We start from the raw sequence: 8,562 nt of genomic DNA, 5'->3' as shown, positions 1-8,562 counted from the left end.
AGAGACGATCCGATGGAAGTTTAGAGCATAAAGTTTTTCGGAAAGTAACACATACCAACAGATATTTGCATAAAAACTCCAATCACCATCCTGAACAAACGAGAGGTGGCATTAAAAGTCCTGTCAGTAGAGCTGAGCAAATATGCACGTTGGAACTCCTGGACACTGAAATAAAACATTTGAAGCAAGCCTTTGAAAAAAATGGCTACTCAGATAAAGAAACTGAAGACCGAAGGACAAGGATGAACCACAAGGACAGAAAAGTATAGTTTCTTTCCCTTTTATTAAAAACGTAACTGATCAGTGTGGTGTCACAGCCAGACACCACACGTCCTAGGTGGTAGCTTAAATCGGCCGTGGCCCTGTAGTACATGTCGGACCCGCGTGTCGCCACTGTGTGATCGCAAACCTAGCGCCACCACAAGGCAGGTCTCGAGAGACTGACTCGAACTCAGCCCAGTTGTACGGACGACAGAGCTAGCGACTAGACGTACGAAGCCTTTCTCTCTCATTAGCCGAGAGACAGAATAGCCTTCAGCTAAGTTAATGGCTACGAACTAGCAAGGCGCCATTAGCCTTACAGTGATTGTAATTAAAGTCTCCTTTGTGCGATGTACCACAATGAGTGATTAAAGATAAGTATTATACCAGCTACGTACTTTTCTTCATAGCATTAATTACGTATCCTGTTCCAGTACTTCACGCCCGTCTGCGTTAGTCTAGCGTGCATTAAGCCACCTCTGTCTACAAGGTGTTGGCCCAGTTGCCGACACATCAATCAGATCGGTAAGATTTTACAGAAACATGAGATCAGAACAACCTTTAGACCAACAAAGAATGTAAGTCAATTACTCTGATCTGTGAAGGATAAACGCTCTCCTCTGTCGACATGTGGTGTACACAAAATTCCGTGTCCATGTGGTAAAGTTTATATTGGAACTACCAAGAGGAGCGTACATACATGGCTGCAAGAGCGCAAAACTCTTTACCGACACGAAAAACAGAGAAATCAGCTGTTGCTGAGCATGCTCTTCACTCAGGAAAACAGAAATTTTATCTACTACGTCACATTGTTATCCACGACTATGTAGAGAAGCCATTGACATTTATAAGCATCAGGATAATTTTAATAGAAAAGAGGAGACAGTGAAACTTATCGTCATATGGACAGTAGTTCTGCAGAATCGCTAGACAGTTTTATCTTTGACAAGACGACAATCGATCGTTAAGTTTTATCTTTGACAAGGATTGTCTCTGCTTATCACCTGTTACTTCGACCACGCCCCTTTCCTACACTATACAGGGTTGTCTATTGATCGTGACCGGGCCAAATATCTCACGAACTAAGCGGCAAACGAAAAAACTACAAAAAACGAAACTTGTCTAGCTTGAAGGGGAAAACCAGATGGCAATATGGTTGGCACACTAGATGGCGCTGCCATAGGTCAAACGGATATCAACTGCGTTTTTTAAATAGGAACCCGCATTTTTTAATTTAAAAATTCGTGAAGTGCGTAAAGAAATATGAATGTTTTAGGTCGACAATTTTTTTCGCTTTGTGATAGATGGCGCTGTACATAATCACAAACATATGGCCCACAATTTTAGACGAACAGTTGGTAACAGGTTGGTTCTTTAAATTAAAATACAGAATATAGGTACGTTTGAACATTTTATTTCGGTTGTTCCAATGTGAGACATGTATGTTTGTGAACTTATCATTTCTGAGAACGCATGCTGTTACAGCGTGATTACCTGTAAATACCACATTAATGCAATAAATGCTCAAAATTATGTCCGTCAACATCAATGCATTTGGCAATACGTGTAACGACATTCCTCTCAACAGCGAGTAGTTCGCCTTCCGTAATGTTCGCACATGCATTGACAATGTGCTGATGCATGTTGTCAGGCGTTGTCGGTGGATCACGATGGCAAATATCCTTCAACTTTCCCCACAGAAAGAAATCCAGGGACGTGAGATCCGGTGAAAGTGCGGGCCATGGTATGGTGCTTCGACGACGAATCCACCTGTCATGAAATATGCTATTCAATACCGCTTCAACCGAACGCGAGCTATGTGCCGGACATCCATCATGTTGGAAGTACATCGCCACTCTGTCACGCAGTGAAACATCTTGTAGTAAAATCGGTGAAACATACACTGCACCATTTAGATTGCCATCGGTAAAATGAGGGCCAATTATCCTTCCTCCCATAATGCCGCACCATACATTAACCTGTCAAGGTCGCTGATGTTCCACTTGTCGCAGCCATCGTGGATTTTCCGTTGCCCAATAGCGCATATTATGCTGGTTTACGTTACCACTGTTGGTGAATGATGCATCGTCGCTAAATAGAACGCGTGCAAAAAATCTGTCATTGTCCCATAATTTCTCTTGTACCCAGTGGCAGAACTGTACATGACGTTCAGAATCGTCGCCATGCAATTCCTGGTGCATACAAATATGATACGGGTGCAATCGATGTTGATGTAGCATTCTCAACACCGACGTTTTAGAGATTCCCGATTCTCGTGCAATTTGTCTGTTACTGATGTGCGGATTAGCCGCGACAGCAGCTAAAACACCTACTTGGGCATCATCATTTGTTGCAGGTCATGGTTGACGTTGCACATGTGGCTGAACACGTCCTGTTTCCTTAAATACCGTAACTATCCGGCGAACAGTCCGGGCACTTGGATGATGTCCTGAAGGATACGGAGTGGCATACATAGAACACGCCCATTGGGCATTTTGATCACAATAGCCATACATCAACACGATATCGACCTTTTCTGGATTTGGTGAACGGTCAATTTTGACATGGGTAATGTATCACGAAGCAAATACCGCCCGCACTGGCGGAATGTTACGTGATACCAAGTACTTATACGTTTGTGACTATTACAGCGCCATCTATCACAAAGCGAAAAAAGTGATCCAACTAAAACATTCATATATGATTACGTACTACACGAATATGTAATAAAAAATGGGGGTTCCTATTTAAGAAAACGCAGTTTATATCCGTTTGACCTATGGCAGCGCCATCTAGCGGGCCAACCATAGCGCTATCTGGTTTCCCCCTTCAAGCTAGACGAGTTTCGTTCTTTGTAGTTTTTTCGTTTGATGCTTATTTCCTGAGATATTTGGCCCAGTCACTATCAATGGACCACCCTGTACATGTCGCTCTTGTACGTGTGACCAGTCAGTCGGCAAGACTCAGCAGAGGAGTGCCTGTGAAGATGTCCAGCGCAGTCCTGGACGGAACGTCAGGAACGGAAGAGTTTCTGGGACGACGACCTCACATCCCGAAAGGTTTACCAGCAGCTGTGTCATCCGGTCGTGAAAGCCTTCATTCTATTATACTGACTGCGTTTTTCAGATGGACATGCTGAGACGCTTGGATGATAGTTGGATGTTTACGTTCCTGGAGTCAGTTTCCCAAATAGACTGGAGTTAGTGCAGGGGCCACAGCTGTATGTTCGTGGTTCAGGTGTCACCAGTGGGTATCCTCAGTGTGTGCAGCAATACAGTGCAAAACTCTGTTTAATATCACAAGTTATTTGAGGCATGCTGTGTGGTTTTCATAAATCATTTCAGTGTCAAATACTGTAGAGGTTTCCTCATCAAGGCCCTAGCATGTCACGAGGCATGTCATCATAGAAGCGTACTTATATGAAGGACATCCAAGCAGCCATGCAAAACATTTCTTGGTAAATTTCGCTTGAAAAAATCTGGGATTTGTTGTAGGACACTGTGGAATATTCCTGCTTGAGACTCTATAGTTTCACGATTTTCCGACATGTAGATGTGCTGCATTCAAAATGATGTCTGTAATGGAGGCGCGTTGCAAGCAGAGAGCTGTCATCGAGTTTCTCGTGGCAGAAAACCAGAGCATTGCAGACATTCATAGGCGCTCGCAGATTGTCTATGGAGGGAGACAGGAAAAGTAACCATGGGGGTAGGTAGTATTAATGTTGAAGAGAATGAGACCATCTTAACCAACAGTACACAGGTAGCCAATGTATTTAACAATCACTTCTCAAGTGTAGGAGAAAAAATTGGTGAGAATAGTTGAAAAGAAAAAGCCAGGCAGTACATGGCAGAGTCAGTTTTGAAAAATTTTAGTCACATTAAGTTACATCTAACAACCTCTTGTGAAATAAGGAAAATTATTAAATCTTTGAAAAATAAATGTTCTGTTGGAGTAGCTGACATCTCTAACAAGTTATTAAAACAATGTGGAACAATTACAGCTGATGTTTAGAGTCACATATGTAATGAATCATTGACTCAAGGTATTTTTCCAGACAGGTTAAAATATGCCATTGTCAGGCATCTCTACAAAAAGGGGGACACCACAGATGTCAATAATTACCGGCCAATATCCTTGCTTAAAGCATTTTCAAAAATCTTTGAGAAAGTAATGTACTCAAGAGTGGTTAGCCATCTCAACAGTAATGGCATACTTAGTAAATCACAGTTCGGATTTCAGAAATGCTGCTCCACTGAGACAGCAATATACAGTTTCACTGTCCACATAATAGAGTCTTTAAATAGTAAAATGTCACCAGTAGGAATGTTCTGTGACTTATCCAAAGCATTTGATTGTGTGAACCATGACATTATGTTAGAGAAATTACAATTCTGTGGTATAAATGGAACAGCATATGAGTGGATTAAGTCATATCTACAGAACAGGAAGCAAAAAGTCTTTATATGCTTCAAGCGATTTAAAGGAGTTTGCCACTTCATCTAACTGGTGTGAAATTACATTAGGTTTTCCACAAGGTTCGATCATGGGTCCCCTCCTGTTCTTGATATATGTGAATGACCTCCCTTCTCATGTGAAACAAGATGCTGATGATACAAGCATAATTATCAATCCAGTGAAAGAAAGTCTGATAGAAAATAATACAAATCAGGTCTTTGGAAAAGTTATTAATTTGTTTTCTGCGAATGGGCTTGCTCAGAACTTTGAAAAAACACAGTACATACAATTTTCTGCTGCTAAAAGTATGACTCCTTCAATAAACATATCAAAAGAAGTCAGTAGCCAGGGGAGAGCATACTAAGTTTTTGACTGTACATATAGATGTGAATCTTAATTGGAAAAGTCATATTTTGGATCTCCTAAAGCGACTAGGTTGAGCAACGATTTGCAATCAGAATAGTTGCCAATTTTGAGGATGCAGAAATTAGTAAGCTACCATACTTTGCGTACTTCCACTCTCTGATGTCATACAGAATAATATTCTGGGACAACTCAACACTTAGGCAAAAGAAAGTAGTTAGAACGATGTGTGGGGTTCATAGTCGCACATATTGTAGGCATCTGTTTAAAAGGTTAGGAATTCTTACAACTGCTTCACAGTACGTGAAATTTTTTCTCAACAACAAGGGCCAGTTTAAAATCAACAGTGACATTCATGATTACAATACCAGAAAAAAGAGAGACCTACACTATCCTTTACTTAACCTATGTTTGGCACAGAAAGGGGTAAAATATGCTGCTATAAAACTTTTTGATAAATTACCAGATGAAATAAAATGTCTGACAGACAGCAGTAATAGTTTCAAAAAGGAACTGAAATCATACCACCTTGACAACTCCTTCTATACCATAGATGAATTCTTGAATATGAGTAAATAAATCTGGAGATATGCATTTTGTGCCATTTAAGGGAATGGGATAGATAATAGAAATATTTAGCTATAACACTATAATATAAAAAAACTTGTTACCTGTACGCATTTCTTGTGCATTTGACACATTCCACATCACAACGATTTTTCCGTGCTATTGATCAATGGAACTCGTAACTGACTAACTAACTAACTGACTGGCCAGTAAACAAAACCAAGGTGAGTTGGTGGGCGATGCGTCTGTCATCACAGCAACGAGGTCTCCCAAACCTCTGATCTCTTGTGTGATGGGTGGCCACACACAGCTCTGACTTCTTCGGTGTTGTAAAGTTGAAAGTCAGGAGCTCTATCTTGTTATCTCGTGTTTTCTGCTGAAAATCTCGTGCTTTTACTCTTATTAACTTTACTATTACAGAGATCGCCTAAACTTTATTATTTTTTTTAATTGGTCCTGTGCGCAACAAATAACTTACTTGGTCTTTCTGCTGCCACTGCTTGATCTGCTGCATTCCATTATTTAACAAAAACATAAAAAAACCTATTATTCATGCTGAGTGCAATGCATGTTCTGTATGGCGGCTCCTGCTGTTGCTGCGGATGCTGCTGTTTACTACAACTACATATAATTCAAGAGAAAGGGTTTGGTCAAATCTAAACTCGCTAAATGATAACCCAAACAAGTAATTCCTTTTTCTCAAAAACTATATTCTGAAAGCGATTCTTTCTCATTCAATTAACAAAACGCTAGAAGCTCTTTGAACAATCGTTTTGTATGTAAATCTGCCTCCAGTGGCATTAAAGCAATATTACAAATTAATCAAACTCTTGAGACAGACTGAAATACTTTTCAGTTAAATACATAGTGAAACAATTCCCTGACAGTTACAAAAGAAATCAATGACAAAATCAACACTTAATCTATTCGCCTGACAATGGTTTCCCTTAAGGGGGGGGTAGGACATCAAACGGGCCGACTTGGAGCAGGAGACGCACCACAGGACATTTTAATTTCCACTGTCTATACTTTTACAAATAAATTCATAAAACTTTGTCAGCAGGACCAGGAAGGATTCAGAATTCACACTCATAGCAGTGGAAGTTCGAAAACATAACGAAGTAATTTTTTTTACATGTGAAATTTCATCATTTTTTTTCACTTACTAATGGCAGCATTTGTTCCTATAGGTACACTTTTCTTCATAAGTAAGAGAGATGGTTCGATGAATTTTGCACAGCATACAAACCATACTTAAAGGTGTATGAAACTCTAGAATTTTCCAAATCTATTAAAAACTGTGGTAAAAATTGAGGTAATTAACTACAAAATTTGTGTTTTTCTAAACATGTAGTTTAAAATACAACAAATCATTGGTTTTTTCATAAGTTAAATAAATTCTACTGTTTCATACACCTGTAAGTATGGTATGTATGCTGTGCAAAATTCATCGAAGAATCTCTCTAACTTATGAAGAAAAGTGTACCTATAGCAACAAATGCAGCCATTAGTAAGTGAAAAAAATTATGAAATTTCACACGTAAAAAAAATTTATTTTGTTATGTTTTCGAACTTCCACTGTTATGAGTGTGAATCCTGAATCCTTCCTGGTGATGCTGAGAAAGTTTTATGAATTTATTTGTAAAAGTATAGACACTGGAAATTAAAATGTCCTGTGATGCCTCTCCTGCTCCAAGTCGGCCCGTTTGACGTCCTATCCCCCTTAAGAATTCAACTCCTATGGTTATCAAAATTACCGTCTGCTGCTACGCACATACACAAACCCTTTTCTTTAAGTTAATAAGCGTGCTGCAAATTATAACAAATATCAACTCACTACCAAATCCTGTGTCGCTGCTGGCGGACACGGCAGTACGGCAGCTCGGCGACGACCCCTCGCCCAACACACGTGCGCACCACAGCAGGCGGGCTCCTACACTGGCTTAAAAAACCCGTGCGCTGCGAAGCGCGACAACAATGTCTTAGATTCCAGACCTTGTGTATGCACGCTGTAGCCAACGTTTAAATCCTAAGAGAGTACTGCAACTCTCAGTATCTTAGATTCCAGAGCTTGTGTATGTGCACTGTAGCCAACCTTTAAATCTAAAGAGAGTATTGCCAACTCTCAACATCTTAGATTCCAGAGTTTGTGTATGCATGCTGTAGCCAACGTTTAAATCCTAAGAGAGTATTGCCAACTCTCAATATCTTAGATTCCAGAGTTTGTGTATGCACGCTGTAGCCAACGTTTAAACCCTAAGAGACTATTGCCAACCGTCAATATCTCAGATTCCAGAGCTTATGTATGCGCGCCGTAGCCAACGTTTAAATCCCAAGAGAGTATTGCCAACTCTCAATATCTTAGATTCCAGAGTTTGTGTATGCACGCTGCAGCCAACGTTTAAATCCTAAGAGAGTATTGTCAACTCTCAATATCTTAGATTCCAGAGCTTGTGTATGCGCGCTGTAGCCAACCTTTAAATCTTAAGGGAGTATTGCTAATTCTTAATATCTTAGATTCCAGAGCTTGTGTATGTGCGCTTTAGCCAACCTTTAAATCTTAAGAGAGTATTCCAACTCTCAATATCTTAGATTCCAGAGCTTGTGTATGTGCACTGTAGCCAACCTTTAAATCTAAAGAGAGTATTGCCAACTCTCAATATCTTAGATTCCAGAGTTTGTGTATGCGTGCTGTAGCCAACGTTTAAATCCCAAGAGAGTATTGTCAACTCCCAATATCTTAGATTCCAGAGCTTGTGTATGCGCGCTGTAGCCAACCTTTAAATCTTAAGGGAGTATTGCTAACTCTTAATATCTTAGATTCCAGAGCTTGTGTATGCACGCTGTAGCCAACCTTTAAATCCTAAGAGAGTTTTGCTAACTCTCAAAGTGCAGACACTCTCATTTGAGATTATC

This window comes from Schistocerca nitens, chromosome 11, assembly GCF_023898315.1.
Source record: "Schistocerca nitens isolate TAMUIC-IGC-003100 chromosome 11, iqSchNite1.1, whole genome shotgun sequence".
NCBI classification, from domain to species: domain Eukaryota; kingdom Metazoa; phylum Arthropoda; class Insecta; order Orthoptera; family Acrididae; genus Schistocerca; species Schistocerca nitens.
This window is presented reverse-complemented; position numbering follows the sequence as displayed.